Genomic DNA, 17,833 nt, shown 5'->3' with positions numbered 1-17,833 from the left:
TTTATGGTAGGCATGAAGAAGATAAACGATGTTCTCAGGGCCCGGTGTAACTGGAGGCCAAGAAACAGGTGAGGGAACATCAGGTCAGGCCGGTCAGGGCTTTAGCAAGTAGCCTATTACCTGATCCTAATAGTAAGATGCTCAACCAAATTCCATTTGTGTCTGTGTGACAAACTGCGAGCAGGGCTATGGAACATGGCTAGTGTGTCCTTTATGGATGGCTGTTCAGTTTATACTATGTTTACACTAAAAGACATGTCAGGATCAGATTTAGGAAGATTACTCAAGCTGTAGTAAGTGTGAAAGTTTCTGGTGGGAGTAGGTTGGCAGGAATGAGGGGGATGAGGAGCTTTGAATTGTGACAATGAAACATGGTTGGTTATGGTAGAGCAAGAGAAGCTGTGGAAGTTTTAATTGTAAAATTATTGAGATATTTCTAACAAGACTTTCTTTTTTTTTCTTTTTCTATTGGATAGTCTCTGTATTTACATTTCAGGTGTTATCCCCTTCCCCCAATCCCCTCTCATTGCCTCCATAAAGGTGCTTCCTCTTTCAACTACCCTCTCCTCCCTCAGCACTTTGGCTTCCCCTACACTGGGAAAATGAGCTTTTGCTGGACCAAAGGCCTCTCCTCCCATTGATGCCAGAGAATGCTATCCTCTGCTGCAAATGCAACTGGAGCCATGGGTCTCTCCATTCGAACTCATTGGTTGTTGTTGTAGTCTCTGGAAGCTGTGGTGGGTTTGGTTAGTTGATAATTTTGTTCTTCCCATGGGGTCTAACAGGACTTTCTAACCTATTGAAGATACATTGAAAAACTAAATAGTCATTGAGTGTAGCAGCTATGTGGTCACAAGAAAATTAGGACAAAAATATCCTGATTAGTCAAAAGGCCCTAGAAAGTCAATTAAAAAGATAGGCAGTTTCCCATGATGAAAACTAGAAACCAGCTGTTCATGATAGCTTCATCTTAAAGACCTGAATATGCATTCAGTCATTTGTTCTGCTAAATATGTCAATGAATCCTTCAATAAATCATTATTAATCAAACCCACATTATATGAAGATATAATGTAGGGGACATATAAAGTAGGGGACATATAAAATAATGTCAATAATCTATATAACCATAAAATATGAGATATAATAGGCAAATAGAATATTTATAGAATTTATAAAAAATATTATGGTGTTTTGAATATACTTGGTCCAGGGAGTAGCATTATTAGGAGGTATGGCCTTGTTGGAGTAGGTCTGGCCTTGTTTGAGTAAGTGTGGCCTTTTGGAGAAAGTTTGTCACTGTGGGCATGGGCTTTAAGACTCTCATCCTAGCTCCCTGGGAGCCAATCTACTCTGGTTTACCTTTAGAACAAGAAGTTGAATTCTCAGGTCCTCCTGTAACATGCCTTCCTGGATGCTGCCATGCCCATCTTGATGATAGTGGACTAAACCTCTGAACCTGTAAACCAGCCCCAATTAAATGTTGTCCTTATCAGAGTTGCCTTGTCTGTTCACAGCAGTATAACCCTAACAGAAGCTGGTACCAGGGACTAGGGTATTGCTGTGATAGGCCTTTGTTTGGAAGAATGTGGATTTTGGGACTTTGGAATGTTTTAAGTGGAGTTTAATGGGCTATTCTAGTAGGACTGTGAAGGACTTTGTTGCTGAGGATGATTTGAACTATGGAAGCCTGCCTGTTTCTAGAGGTTGTAGAGAAGACTTTGAATGTATGGCTGAGAGACTGTTCTTGTGATATTTTGGTGAAGAATATAGCTGCTTTTTGCCCTTCTCTGAAGAGTCTACTTGAGGCTAAGGTAAAGAGATTTATTAATTGCATTGACAAAGGAGGTCTCAAAAAAGCACAACAGAGACATTGTCTTCTGGTTAAGTCCTGTGAAGAGCATTTTGAACAAGAATAACAAGCTTAGAAAGGAAAAATATAAAATGTATTGTTCAAGTAATAAAGGGGCACCATGAAGTGAAATGGAGCTGAATCCTATGTTCAAGATAATAAACAGATTAAAGGAGTGTGACTTTGGGGCAACATCCTACCCAGCTAAGCTTAGGTCCAAAAATGGTGGTACACACCTTTAATCCCAGGAGACAGAGTCATGCAGATCTCTGAGTTCAATGTTCCAGGACAGCCAAGCTTAGGCAGTGAATGAGTTGGAAAACAGAAAGCAGGTGATAATGTAATAGAACAAGGGGGGCCATGTTCCAGCACCAGCAAGCAGCAGAACTTGGCAGTTTGGCCATGTGGGTCTCTGGCTTTAGAGTCAAGAATAGAGGTAACTACTGGGACAATTGATGCTGGTTATCTGGAGCCAAGAAATTAATGGTGATTAAGAAGTTACCAGTATCACTGAGGTGAAATCTGGGAAGTGTTTTCTGAGAGCACAAAGAAGCTATGTTCCAAAGATAGCCAAGGTTGTACCTCGTGCTGCAGCTGTACTTGGTAATGTGTACGAATTATTTACATGGTACTGGTTTTGAAGGTATGAAAGGGTAATGAGGAACATTTGAGGCTTTGGCACTGAGACAGGCCATGGAAGACCTTGTGAAGGTGCAGCCTCAAGTTGCAGTTGATGGTCAGGGACTGAAGGGGTCATAAAACAAAGTTGATGTTTGACACCATGAAGAGAGCCTATTAGAAAGACTATTTATTGGCAAAGCCTAGTTGCAGCAGAAGACCCCAGCATATTGGAGATACCAGTACCATGAGATTATCACCAAGAGCAGCAGCAGCAGTGGAGTGGATAAACCTGAGCTTAGTGTGCTACAGAAGTCAGACCTGGAGAAGTGATGCCAGCCCTCTGGAAGAGCCCAGAAGATCATGTGTGGATCCCAGACATTGGAACAAGAAGCTGTAAAGTTGATGTTAACTTGGAGACCCCAAGATGTTAAAGATGCAGAGCCTTGGGATACCCGTAGAGGAACACTGCTAACAGGGAATGGGACCAGCCCAAGAGAAATTTTTTTTTTGTAGTAAATAAAGATGAAAAAGAAGCTGTAGATCTGATGACCGCTTTGACATCAGCCATGGAGATGGGAGAGTTGTATGTTGTCCAGTTGGCTTCCTGCTTTGCTTTAGGGATCACAGTTAAGTGATTGGATGAATCTCAGAAGAGACTGTGAACTTTAGATTTTTAACATTGTGGAGACTGCTATAGACTTTTGGGACTTTTGAAGCTGGACTAAATCTATTTTTAATATGCTGTGGGCAGGTATGGCCCCAACAGACTTATATGTTTAAACAAGCCTTTGGGTGCCAGGAAATAGAATGTAGTGGTTTGAGTATGCTTGGCCCAAGGAGTGGCACTATTAGGAGATGTGGACTTGTTGGAGGAAGTGTGTCACTGTAGGGATGAGCAATGAGACCTTACTCCTAACCACGTGGGAGGCAGCCTTCTCCAATCTGCCTTTGGATGAAGATGTAGAACTTTCAGCTTCTCCAGCCTCATGTATGCCTGGAATCTGCCATGTTCCCACCTTGATAATAGACTGAACCTCTGAATCTGTAAGCCAACCGAAATTAAATGTTGTCTTTTATAAGAGTTGCCTTGGTCATGGTGTCTGTTCACAGTAGTAAAACCCTAAGAAAAATAACTTAAAACCAAGTATAGTAAAAGAAACAAAACAAAGTCAAAACCCTATGGTGATCTTAAAAAGGTAACAACTTATTTATTACACTCACTTATGTACATAGAGAAATTTAATACAAAAGGCCCAATAGATATTTTTGAAGCTTTACAAAGTCTTTCTAATTTTTGCCTGATAGAAGCCAAGTAAATTAAGATAAACTGGAATAATAAAGAAGCATCTATTTGTTCTATCATGGATTAATATATATCTCAAACACAGTAGTCATGAAGACATTTCTAATTCAGGAATTAATAAGAAATCTCATGGAATAGAATAGACTTTAAAAAAATATAAAATGTAATAAAGTAACAAGAATTTACAACATTTAGAATAGTACCACATGATTTGTTTAAATTTTTTTTGAAACAGAAATTAAAGTCAGACTCTTACCTAATACACTATTTTGTAGATAATATAAAAATACTTAAATATAATTTAGCTTCATTGCAGTATTTAAACTATTTTAATCCCCAAACATTTGTTATTTTTTAACAATGTATTACCATTTACTCCAGTAGTATACTGCAGCAACAGAAAAGTTGTGGCTAACTTTGTGGAGACAATATTAGTGAACATGTGAAAGTTGTTATAAACTATATTTTGTTTTGTTCTTCTTGGCAAATTGATGAGACAAAGCATGCATATGTATTTCTACACTTATTCTGGGGAAGGAAAATAATTTTATGAATAATGCTGAATACCCTATGGGTTTCTGTTTTGGTTTGTATTTTGTTTTATCATATGACCAAAGACAGTATTCTTTTTTAAGAAGGGTTAAAATACTTATCACATGTTCAAACACTTTGTTTTCATAAGTCTTTGAATAACACTGCTTAAAAATCCACCAGGAAAAGAGAAATTAACAACAGAAACAGCATAAGGGAAATGGAGTTTACAAAATCCCAGGAACAAATTTGACAGTCTATAAGTTTGAGGCTTGCTCCTCGTTTCCACACCCTTCCTTTGGAAATGAGGGCTTTCAACACCTACATGGCATCTATATCATGTCTATACTCTGCTTCATGTCTACATTGTCCCTGTGGAAGACAATGAGTCCCAAAGGATCATAACCTTGTTCACCACAGGTACTTCCGCTCCTTCCTCTGCCTCTCTCTCAGAATCAGGTCCAAAGCACACGAATGAACATTTACCAGAGTTGCACAGTGCTCAGCAGTAGTGATGTTAAAGAGGAGTTGTTGACATGCATGAAGAAGAGCACTGAAAGGATCTAGCAATAGCTGAAGCTTCCAATATAAGTTCCAGTTATCCAGGATGTGAGTATTGATAAGGAGAGAAAGTTTAGTTTTTCCCAAGATGTATGTTTCCAGTACTGATTGTAAGGCCAGAAGTCTGCCACGTGACCCTGGAGAACAAGTGCTATCACATGACCTCCAGTCATCAAAGGGTAGCAGTGGAGGGAAAATAGGGTCCTGTATGAGAGGAAAATTTTTAGCTAGTACCAGGTAGACATTTTGGTCTCTGAGTGTATTTTTCTTGGGAGCCGATCTTTTGCCATGGGGAAAATCCCCTTTCAATCTGGGATTCCTTTCTTTCTCTAGGAGACTCTGGATCCGGAAGACCTTTTTCCCTTTGCCATCTATCTGCACATATGATGTATCTGATAATATGAAGCCTTCTCTCCAGATCAGAACTCTTACTAATCATGAGGTCAATCTTTGGTCATGATCTTTAAGGTTTGATGTTTGTTCCAGACTATTAAGCACAACCTTAAAAACTTGCTTCTGGATTTTGTTTTCCAGGAATGAGGACAAATATTTCACAGGAAATTGGTTTTATGTAAATGAGTGCACACTTCAGTGACAGTACAGAAGCCCTACCTACCTTATCTACAAAAGCACCACTGATCATGTCAGGATACAAATAAGGTGTAACAGCAGTGCCAAAAGGCCCAGGAAAAAATTGAGAGAAAAACTTTCTATTATTAAATCAAGTTGACCTGTAAACTGTTGGAAAGTTTTGGGCATCTTCATTTAGCCCGCCACTTAATGTTTTCCTAGGCTGGTTATACTGGGGCCTGGGTGGAACAAATAAACCATTTCTTTCCTGCTCTCCTTCCTTCTCCTCCTCTCCTGATGCTGCCACCATAGACTCTTTCCCCCTCTCTCCTCTCTGGGTGCATGGCTTTCTCTCTTCCTTCAAGTCATCTTTCTTCTGTCCTTCAGTCTCTCCCCCTCTCTGCTTCTACTGTATCTGCATACAACAACTCAGTGATGTAGAAAGGCAGCACGGCTGAATGGCTGTGGAGGTCTCTAGGGTACACCTCTCTCTGACACCTCATACACCCCTCACAGTACTTTACACAGCCTTTATACACAGGGTTTGACGTGAGTGAGACTCTCCAGCCAACCCTCTTTTCAGGATAAAAGTTACATTAATATTTAATGTGATTATGCTCTTGAATAAATACAGGAAAACATAAACTAACATTTGCTGATTGATACACAATGTTAAGCAGTTTACATATTTTCTTTATTATCATTTTAATTTATTATTTGAGAATTTTCTACATGTATACAGTGTTTTGATCAAATCTACCCCCACTCCCTCCTCAACAAGTCCTTTCACATTCCACCCACCACTTTCCCCTTCTAACTTCAAGTACTCTCTTGAAATCCACTGAGTCCTTTTAAACCCACCACACAGTGTTCCCAGTATGTGCATGAGTTTAGGATCCTCCCACTGAGCACAGGCAGCCTATTGGATTTTTGTCCCTGAAGAAAACTGGCTTCCTCCCAAGTAACCATCAACTAGGGGTGGTGGTGGCGGCATTATTTCTTTCTTTGACGAATGAAGAAACTGCTCAAGACTACCCATGAAATTCATTACAGAGCAGGATTAAACCTGATTCCACTCTAAAGCAGATTTGTAGTCTTTGTTGTGCGGCTACTTTTCCTGAGTCCATGGCAGATACCGGAGTGGCCCACAATACATTACCACCTGTCTGGGAACTGGCTAACAACCCTTCTTGAGACAGATGGCCAAGCATTTGTTACCTCTAACTTGGCCCTCAAGATAAAGCCAATTTGCTCCAGTAGGATTGGGACTGAGAAATTCGAGATTGTAAGACAGTGTCCGAAACAAGAAAGAAGCACATGTAAGAGAATAATAAAGCTGGGAGAACAGGGGCTGTGTGGGGAAATGTTGAAATACATCTGGAAGGTTCTGGCTGGAAGTGAAAGCGGCTGGCTAGAGGACTATCATGGTAGGCATGGCTTGGCAATCTGTAGTGCTGCTGAGGAGGTTACACAGACTTGGACTCAAGCACAGAGGGCTTTAACTGACTCGATGTGATGTGTCTTGGCTGTGGAAGGAAGAAATACACATCAGGATATGATTATGAATTTCATAGAGGAAGGAAAAATTCCAGAAGCTGAAGCTGTGGTAAGAGGCAGGGTGAGTGAGAGCAATTACTGTGGGACCCAAGTGAAGAGGTTTGTATTTTATATTCTTCACTGTTTATAACAGCCCTAGTTGAAAATGAAAATTCAGGAAAATGGTTCCACAGGGTAGAAATCCTTTGGATCCAGGAGTGAAATAGGTATCTGTTTTCAATCCCTGTACTATCACTAACTATGTGAATCTGGTTAGGCTCACTTCCTTAGATCAGTTCATATCGAGAGAACAGCACCTATTCAACAAGGATGTTGTGAGGGCACTGGATAGTACAGTGTTGCCATTCAGTGACTGTTAGCACCCCTTTCCTGGTTATGGATTGTATCTTAACATGTCTACTTCTTCATCAATAAAATATAAATAAAACCCACTCTGCCTATACATGGTAGTGATTCTCACATTTTGGAGTATCAAGAATATTTTGAGGGCTGGAAAGATGGCTCAGCAGTTAAGAGTACTAAATGCTTTTCTAGAGGTCATGAGTTCAATTCCTAGCAACCACATGGTGGCTCACACCATCTCTAATGGAGTCTGATGCCCTCTTCTGTTGTGTCTGATGACACTGACAGTGCACTCATATACATAATAAATAAATAATTCTTTTAAAAAATAATTCTTTGGAGTCTTTGAAAGGACAATATTTGGGCTCCATCTCCACAATTTTGTTTTGGTAAGTCTGAGCTGGATCTTAAGAGTAAGGCTGAAAAAAAAAAAAAAAAAAAAAAAAAGAGAAGCCATAGGATAGAAATGGAAATAGCATTTTCTGAGCATACAACAGAAACTAACGGTATCTTGGAAATCATCAGGGAACACTGAAAACCTATCTTCCAATAAGTTGGAAACTGGAATGAAGAGCTCTAAGAATTAATCATCGTCAAGCCTCAAGTCCACATATGTGCAACATATTGGACAGACATGTTCTCAGAAGGGGTACAAGTGACCAACAAACAGATGAAATGTCAGTGCTTTATGATCAGAGAAATGCAAACCAAAAGCATCCCGAGACATCTGGTCAACCTTGCTGGAATAGCAGTTCTTAAGAAAACAAGCAAAAATGCCAACACAGGTGAACTGCCCTGTATTCAAGGCCAGCCTAAGCTATACAATGAGTTTCAGGATAGTCTGAAGCACAGTGTGAGAAACTGTCATAGAACGGAGTAAGGTGAGGGAAAGCCAGGGGCAGCTCTCTTGGTGGCAAGAAGGGAAGGAGGGGAAAAGAACCAAATGCTATTGGGAGGGATATATACATTAGCATAACCACCAAAGAACCATTACAAAAGCTTTCAAGAAATTGAAATACACACACACACACACACACACTCACACACACATTCACTCACCCACACACAAACATACACACACATACACACTCATTCACACACACACACACCCCAAAACAAAACTAGTCATATCTAGTCATATGAAATGCCACTCCTGGTGTATGCATGAGGGATCTCAGTGAGCACAACCATGCTTGTATGTGTAGTCTAAGGTGCCAGCACAGCTGTGTCTGCTGTGACTTTTTACAATAACCAGCTCACAGAATCAGTCTAGATCCAAACCCAGATGAGTGGGTAGAGAAACTGTGGCAGAGATGCACAACGACATTAATTTCACGCAGCCCTAAAGAAGACTAAAATGTATGTCTTCTACAGGAAAATGGATGGAACTGAAATAAGTCACAATCGACAACATAAACATTCCGTTTCTTTTCAGAGGAAGACCTGAATACAGAAGTGAGACTATTTGGGAAGAGGAAAGGTACAACACACAGGTGAGAATGGGGACAAAGAGGGGACTAGGGGTGAATATAACCAAAGCATATAATTAAAAGAATGAAATACTATCATAAAATCCACTATTTCTAATACTTACTCTAAAATAATGCAAGCCAGAATCATGTTCCATTTTCATAATTGCTGAAGGTGCATCTAATGGCAGCTGGCAAGTTTAATGGTTTCCATGTAAAATTTCCCTCCCAGGCTCCTGCTTGAACACTCAGCTCCTACTGGTGCTGCTAGTTTAGAAGGTGGTACCCAGTGAAGCAAGTGGCAGGATTATAGCCTGCCCTGTTTCTTGCCCTGTCTCTGCTCACTGTGGAGATGTGCTGACTTCTCCAGGGCTAGTGATACAGAAATACATCTTTCATAACAGCAGTAATTCAGAAGCCTGGGCTCAAATAAGCAACCAGGCTCCCTTTCCAGCTAGGGAAAAAATACTTTCTTAAAAAATAAAATTAAATTAAAAAAGCAGGGAGAAGTTAGAGTTATGGGTCATTAACACAGTTGTCAGCTAGGGAGCAGACAATGTAGGAACAGTAGCCGCTGCTTCCCTGTTAATGAGTACCGCATAAGCTGGATTTCTCTCTGGAGGCAAAAAGAGGTAAATTCTTTTCTTACAAAGTAAGAAAGAAATACATTAATCTCATATGTCCTCCTGTAGTTTGGTGAAGCCACATAATGCTTTCACATTTGAAATAAAACAGTACAATTATTAGGAATAACACTGTAATAATTACATCAAACAGTCCCCAGCTGTGCATTTTCTGCTCCAAGAAAGAATGTGGCAGAAGCAAGTTTTCTAGGCAGAGAATGAGCAAGGATCAGCCTCATGATATCGACATGGCATTATCCAGCTTCTCTTCTGGTTTTCCTCCCTCACTCAATTACCTAATGCCTAGGAACTTGCATTTAAGTCTCATGTAACAAGTCCCAAGGCTGAAAATTTCCCTTTTCATCTTTAAGATGCATCTGCTCTCAACCGTCATGACTGTCATTTCTTTGGGTGTCAACACATGCCAGGAACTGTGCTAAACACTTTAAATTCATCATCTTATTTGGGTTTCTATGAAAGGCCAAGGCATGGGTCATAGTCCCACTTTACAAATTGGAAAGATTTAAAAGCCAGTCCTTAGATTGATTAGTTAGTGGATAACCAGTTCCCCCCTGGTTCAAAATGTACTCTCTACCATCCTTTTGTGTTGACCTGCACATGAGAAATCCCAAGGGTTTATGTTATAAAATAAAAATGAATTGGGAAAAGGGTTTGTTCTGTGCTAAACAAAGTATCTTCAAGTTTTAAAATTTTACAGCTGAAAGGTACCTCAGAAAGAATTTCTGCCACTTTTTAAGATGACTTACGCCATATGGATGTGACAATAAATAAATATCCAATGTGATCCTTTTTCTGCTCATATTCTCGGCTTATAACACATTTGAAAAATTGACTGCTCTTAAACAGCACACAAGTCCCTGCTCCCATGGCCTCAAGTTGCAATCAGAAGACCAAGATTAAGTTTTAAGTTAAAGAAAATGGTTTGATGTATTTTGTTTTATTCCAAGAACCTGAGACAAGATAGATCATGAGCCTACGGGAAAACCTAATACTATTGTTTTGCTAAAGGAACAAAGCAAGAAAATGACTCCTAATGACACACTGCTATGCCCATAGATCAGTGTCTTACTCAACAAACACCAGAAAAGCTCCTCCTTGCAGTAGAGAGGAAATGATACAGAGACCGACATCTGGACAGTTGACATAAAATAGGAGACTTTGGAGCACTCAGTAATAAATGAGATATCTTTGCTACTCCCCTCCTTTCTCCTCAGGACTCAGGGATCTATGTGATGAAGAGGAAGAAAGATCATAGAAGCCAGAGGTGGTGATGACTCCAAGGAGACAGTGTCTTCCAGACCTAACAGAACTGATGCCCTCATGAACAGAGACTGGGGCAGAACCTACAAGACCTTCACAGGTTCAAGCCAGATGGGATCCCAGCACTGAGAGGGACATGTGCTGAATTTTAATCCAGTAACATGGTTATTATGACAAGGGAACATATCCAAAGACCTAGATCTGTGTGATCTGGCTGGAATGCAGACAGGCCACACACCTTTAATCCCTCTGGTTGGAATCCTTTAGTACACCTTTAATCCCCCAAAATATTGTCTAATTGAGAGGCAGATAAACTGATGAATCATAGAAATATTTAATAGAGTGAATGAATCAGAGGTAGGACACACCCAACTCTCAGGAAAACACTAAGATCAGCACTGGGAGAATGAAGGGAGGTCAGTCAGTGAGTGGGAGTTAGCTCAGTTGGGAGTCAGGGTAGTGAGTGCAGTGGAATTGAGTTCATGCAGTTCAGTGCAGGTCAGCAGAGGCAGTTAAAGCCAGGGAATAAGAAGAAGTCAGAAGCCAGAATTACTCCTGTCTGAAAGAATTGCAGGAACAAAAATGAAGAGACTGAGGGAAAGGCTGTCTAGTGACTGGCCCGACTTGGGATCCATCTCAAGGGGAGGCTCCATGGCCTGACACTATTACTGATGCTATGGTGTCCTTACAGACAGGAGCCCAGCATGGCTGTCCTCTGAGAGGCCCAACAAGCAGCTGGCTGAGACAGATGCGGATATGTACACCCAACCATTTGACTGAAGTTGGGGTCCCCCTATGGTTGAATTAGGGAAGAGCTGGAAGAAGCTGAGGAGCAGGGTGACCCCATAGGAAGATCAGTAGTCTCAACTAACTCAAACCTCTGAAGTCTCTCAGACACTGAGCCACAAACCAGGCAGTATACACAAGCTGGTCCAAGGCCTTCGGCACATATACAGCAGAGGACTGCCTGAGCTGGCCTCAGTGGGAGAAGATGTGCCTAACCCTTGAGAGACTTGAGGCTCCAGGGAGTGGGGAGGCCTGACAGTAGGGATAGGTTGGGGGGACAGGAAGAGGAGGAATGGGATGAGGAACTGTGAGAGGGTGGGCAGGAAGGGAGACAATGGTTGGACTGTTAAAAAATGAAAGTAATAACAATAATAAAAGGAGTCAGAAGATTAGAACAAATTGTCAGAGTTAGTTTGAGGCCAAGCAAAGCAAGCCAGTGAGAAGCTGAGAAGCCAGTTTGAATCAGTCAGCTTGAAGAGGAGTTTAAGCCAGAAGAGCTGAGTTGATCCATCCAACCAGAGTTCAGAAAGAACTATGAGTGAGCTTTTTCAGTAGTAAACTTTCTAGTCAACAATTACATCAGGTAAATAAAAGTTATTTTACAGACATCGCTAGTGAAGAAGATAGACATTCCATCTCTAATGAAGTTATTTTCAATCGAAACCCCTAGCAAAGAAAAAAAATATTTTCTTCAATGGAATGTCACTGGTATATTAACCATATTCTAGGACAGGCCTGGAGTAATCAGTCAATATAAATAAGCTCCGTGTTTCTGTTGTTGTTTTATGGACTATTTCTTTGTTTTGTCAATTTTTTTTTGTCTTTTTGATCTTTTTCCTCATGTTTTCTGAGTTTTTGCTTTGAGAGACAGAGGCAGGTCTTGGTAAAGGAGAGGAAGGAAGAGAGAGAGAGAGAGAGAGAGAGAGAGAGAGAGAGAGAGAGAGAGAGAGAGAGAGAGAGAGAGAGAGAGAGAGATGGGTCTGGGAAGAATTGGTAGAAGGGAAATATAATAAAAATATATTGTTTAAAAAGAACTTTAATTAAAAAAGTTCCTGGGGTTATAAAAAGTCACAATAAAAGCATAGTTAAAGTAACAGAACAATTTCCATCACTATCCAAACATACACAGCAATCATATGTAACCAAAGACCCAGGCCAATTTTTCTATTTCTGGTTTATTGACTACTGAACAAAAAGTACTTAGAGAAGACCATATTTGCTTCCTAGTTCTCGTCTACTTACATCCCCATAGTCCTAACTTGAGTGTTTCCCATAGTGCTCTGGGACCTTGGGAGCAGAGATTAGGCCTGGCTTCTTCTATAGGTTAAGATTAGATCATTCTGCTGGAAACTCTGCATGATATGGTGGCAACTTATACTCTTCACTCACAAACTCACTTAACAACTGTATCAAACTAAGCAGTAGGCATTTTGCCAAAATAAATACAATAGAGTATTTTTTACACCTCCACAGTTTACAGTCTACAACCAATAAGTAAGCAATCAGTGCATATGGTTATAAATATTATAAATGAGCTAATAGTTTACATAAGAAAGACTCTAAAGGATAAGAACAGCTCAGCCATGCAGCAGATGGAGAGAGCTCTGACAGTATGAAGCTGGGAGAAGGGAGCCGGGTAGATGTTAAATACATAGGGTTAGGCAGTAGCCAGATCATTAACAGCAGAGTCTTGTGGGTCAAAATAAAACAGGAAGCCCACAGTTACTCTAAGAACAACAAAGAGTGTTACTGGCTGACGTCAAATAACTTGTATCTTTTAAAGAATATTTTTCTGGAAACTGAGTAGTGAATGGACCCAAGGGGAAAGAGGAATGACAAGGCTCCTAAAGCAGGCATAATTTTCACTGTGTTTGTCCGACTACAATCTACCATCCAGGCCTGCATCCATGTGTATTCTTGGACTTTCTAGTGTGTGGAACTGAGATGGGACATTTCTCTTTATTAGTCACATAGTTTAAGGCTTCTTGTTCTAGCAGAACTCTAATCCTTATTTTTTGGCAATGCAATATTCTGATAATATGTCTAACATTCTAGGAGACTGGAACTATTTGCTGAACCTCACAGCCAGAGTTAATTACACACACTGAAGTTACCTAAGACTTAAGACTACTCTTCTACTGTGTAATCAAACTGTTTGTTTAACCTGTCTTTAAGAGAACAATGTGACAATCAACTTTACTTCCCTTGGATTTTCCATGCAATTAACTTTTATGGCTTAAGATAATGCATGGATGCCATTTTAGGCCACTACTGTCCCATGCTCCTTGACCCAGAATAATAGACGTTTATCATTTGCTGAAAGTACCAAATACAGAAGCTGAAAGCAGTTTTCTAAAATCTACCATAAAGGTTGAAAGCAACTATTTATGGATATTTGTTGATTAATACTGATACTTTTTTTATCATGTTCAGTTGGAACCAGTGACTTAATCCCCTGTAAAACTCTGTTAAAGATTTCTGTAAAGCATCCCATTTCTCCATGTGATACTTTCTATGCTAGTCAGTAAATACAGATGAAAACCTTTTGTTAGAGAAGATATATAGCATACACCATACACACACACACACACACACACACACACACACACACACACACACACACACCCCACACAGACATCACTCAAACATAGACACAACTAACAGACACATATATGCATGTATGTATATGAACAGAGATGCGGGGACAAACAGATTCATGACAGCCTTCACCTAGGCACAAATTTTGGGCTTTACAAAACAGCCAGAGGACAGAAGACACAGGGAGCCTGAAGTGGAGGGCTCAAATCTGGACTCCCTAGCTAAATGTCTCCAAGGGGACGTGTTCTTCGCTCCTTTTAATGACACACTGATGCATTATTGGTGGCTTGGAGTTGGTCACTAATGTATGTAATCCATATCCTTGCTAAGCTTAATTTCAGAAAAATATATTTTAAATGATTTTATTTGTTGTGGTTACATAATTTTTTTTTTCAGCTCAAAGTGTTTTTATTTTATTTTTTTTAAACGATTTTATTTTTCAAAACAAAGATAGATGTAAAGATTTTAAACATTTTTTGCTTAAAATTATACATTTTTGTCAGTACTGTTTTTTCAGACATTAAAATAAATTTTACATAAAACCATGTGAATATGTTTTTAGTCCGTACTTGATTTTTTTCAAGGGCTTGACAGTATGCATTGAAAACGTACTAGTTGCAATAAGCGTAAAGTACATGCAAAACAAAACGCAACATGGAAATAGTCAAAGTCTTCTTGTTTTGTGAATATATGTATAGTTTTTGTTTTCTTTATTTCTTGGACTTCATACAGTCTGTGAGTTGTTTCTGGGGGAGTGCAAGCCTCTGGGGTTAGCATCCCACTATCAGTGACTGCATATTATGTCTGTTCTTTTGTGACTGGGTTATCTCACTCAGGATGATCTTCTCTAGATGCAGCCATTTTCTTAAGAATTTGGTTAAGTCATTGTTTCTGGTGGCTGAGTAGTATTCCATTGTGTATATGTACCACAATTTTTGTATCCATTCGTCTTCTGAAGGACATCTGGGTTCCTTCCAGCTTCTGGCTATTATAAATAGAGCCGCTATGAACATTGTGGCGCATATATCTTTGTTGTGTATTAAAGTGTCTCTGGGGTATATGCCCAGAAGTGGAATAGCTGGGTCTTCAGGTAGTACTATATCCAATTTTCTGAGGTATCGCCAGACCGATTTCCAGAGTGGTTGTATTAGCTTGCAACCCCACCAACAGTGGAGAAGTGTTCCTATTTCTCCGCAGCCTCGCCAGCATCTGCTGTCATCTGAGTTTTGGATCTTGGCCAATCTGACTGGAGTGAGGTGGAATCTTAGGGTTGTTTTGATTTGCATTTCCCTGATGGCTAAGGATGTCGAGCACTTCCTCAGATGTTTTTCGGCCATTCGGAGTTCCTCAACTGAAAAAGATTTGTTTAGCTCTGTACCCCATTTTTTAATAGGGTTATTTTAATACAAATGTGTTTTGAATTTATAAATGTAGTATCATACCATATATCTTGGTGTACATATTTTGTCATATACATATAAAGATACTAAATTATACATATTTAAACTATTGATTGTGAGTTATAATTTCTCTCAGGTTAATTTTTTATTTATATTTGTTAATTTTAGCTTTTCTTTGATGCCATTGATTTCCTATATCTGTAGTTTTTGAGTATTTATTTATATTTAAAATGATATTGGGATATTCTTCTTAGTCATGGGTATAGGTTTCCATTAAATAAACCAAATGTTTATAATAAGTACTTTATTTTGACTGGGATTTCTATTGTGTGTACATAGCATATCAATGTGAAACAAAATAATTATTGTGAAATTCCGAAATGAGAAAAATATGTTACCAGTAAAAAAAGTAGTGAATTGATAAAAAGTTGTCATCACATAGATGGTATATAGACGTTTATAGAAAAAACAGGTAGAGGCTGGAAAAATTCTTGACTTGTTTAGATTTAAAACAACAATATCTAGAAATAGCGAGGTTCTGACTAGGGAAATGAAAACCATAAAGAAAACATTTCATTAAGTATTTCCCACTTTCTGAGAAACCTGCAACTCCAGATATCACAAACATGAGGATCCAATCTGTACCCTAATTTATTTCATATCCTAAACAATCCTGTTTCCAAAGCTTAAATGCTGGTATGCATCTACAACATTAAAGCTATTATTATTTATAAAGTCAACATAATTAATTCAAATGACATCTTAACTATATGGCTTCTAAATTATAATTCATATATGCTATTTTTCATATATCCTATTAACTTAGAGTTATTTATTTTATAGTCAGATAATATTCTTTTCAGTAAGTATTTATATGATAGCTACTATATTTCTAGGTTTTAGGGATATAAAGCAGCAAAATCTAGATTATAACTCATGGTCTACTGTGGGAGAGAAATCTGTAAATAAGACATTATCATTAATTTGTTAAATGCTATAGCAGAAAAGTAAAATGTTATGCAAGGTCAGAGGAAATCACCAAAATGTGACCTAAATGTGGGAGAATACCTGGGGATAAAGAGAAAAATAACATATTCTTCAAAAAAATGACACAAAACGAAAGGACACACAGGTAAAACAGAATATGTCATCTTCTAAAACATATACTACTTTGTCGTACTTAATGGCGGTTTGTATAATGGAGTCAGTTGTTCACTAGATTGGAAGTTGGGAAGATACAGACATGAAATCCAGGAGCCAGTGTATCTGAAAAACCCAAGACTTCAAGTAAAATGAATTGACTAGATGTCCCACTTAAAAATGGCTCAGAAATCTACATGGTGAAATTATTAGTCTGAGAGCAGCTAAAGATAGATTATTAAAAAGAAAAATGACGAGGTCTAAAATAAACATAAATGAAGATGGATGTGAATGATACAAAGATGTTCAAAAGGAACGTGTTCACTGGCAACCTGAGTCTGTGTTCAAGAAGTTGAGTCTAAAGCAGCCTCCTCCTCCAAACTCAGGTGTCTGTGTTGTGTGCACTTGAATCTGGGTCTTCAGTTTGACTCCATTGATCAACATGTCTTTCTTCATGCCAACTTTGTTTTCATCGCTACAACCTGTAGTACCACGTAAAACATGGCTGGTGAGGGCTCAAGCAATGCTTTATTATAAAGTATTGTTTTACCATTCTTGGGTTTTTGTGTTTCCATATGAAGTTTAATATTATTTTAATATTTTATAATATTCAATGCTTTTTATCAATATCATTATTCAACTTCTATGAAAAATTGTGTTGGAATTTTTATTCACACCAAGTCTGTAGATTGCTTTTGGTGATTTTATAGTATTTATCCTACCAATATATAAACATGAGAGATCTTTGTATCTTCTGGTATCTTCTTCAGTTTCTTTCTTTAATGTCTTTAGGCTTTAATTATACAGGCTTGCTTAGGATTATACTAAGACAAGTTTTGAGGCTATTGTAAAAGGTACTATTTCTCTGATTTCTTTCTCAGTGAGTTTTTCATTTGAATATAGAATGACTACTCATTTTTGCATGCTGATTTTGTATTCTGCCTCTTTGCTGAAAAAGTCTTTATTAGCCAATGGATTTTCCTGGTAGAATCTGTAGAGTATTTTACACATATATTATACCATCTAAAAATAAAGATATTTTTATTTAATCATTTCCAAATCTATATCCCCTTGATCACCTACAGTTGTCTTATTGCTGTAGCTAAGACTTTGAGAACTGTATTAGACAGGTATGGAGAGAGTAGGCATCCTTGTCTTGTTTGATTTTAGTGAAAATGCTTTGAGTTTCCCTCCATTCA

The 17,833-nt window shown here is 38.7% G+C and overlaps 1 protein-coding gene across 3 annotated transcripts in view; it reads right to left on the bottom strand.

Moving 5' to 3' along the window:
- HPSE2 (heparanase 2 (inactive)) overlaps window positions 1-17,833 on the bottom strand; it is a gene marked incomplete at both ends in the record, with an annotated part of 624,570 nt that overhangs the window by 180,461 nt on the left and 426,276 nt on the right. The gene's annotated exons all lie outside the window — the stretch shown is intronic.

Source organism: Micromys minutus, assembly GCF_963924665.1.
Source record: "Micromys minutus genome assembly, chromosome: 2".
Lineage (NCBI taxonomy): Eukaryota > Metazoa > Chordata > Mammalia > Rodentia > Muridae > Micromys > Micromys minutus.
Note: the sequence above shows the minus strand (reverse complement) of the source record. Positions and strands in the feature narration are given on the sequence as shown.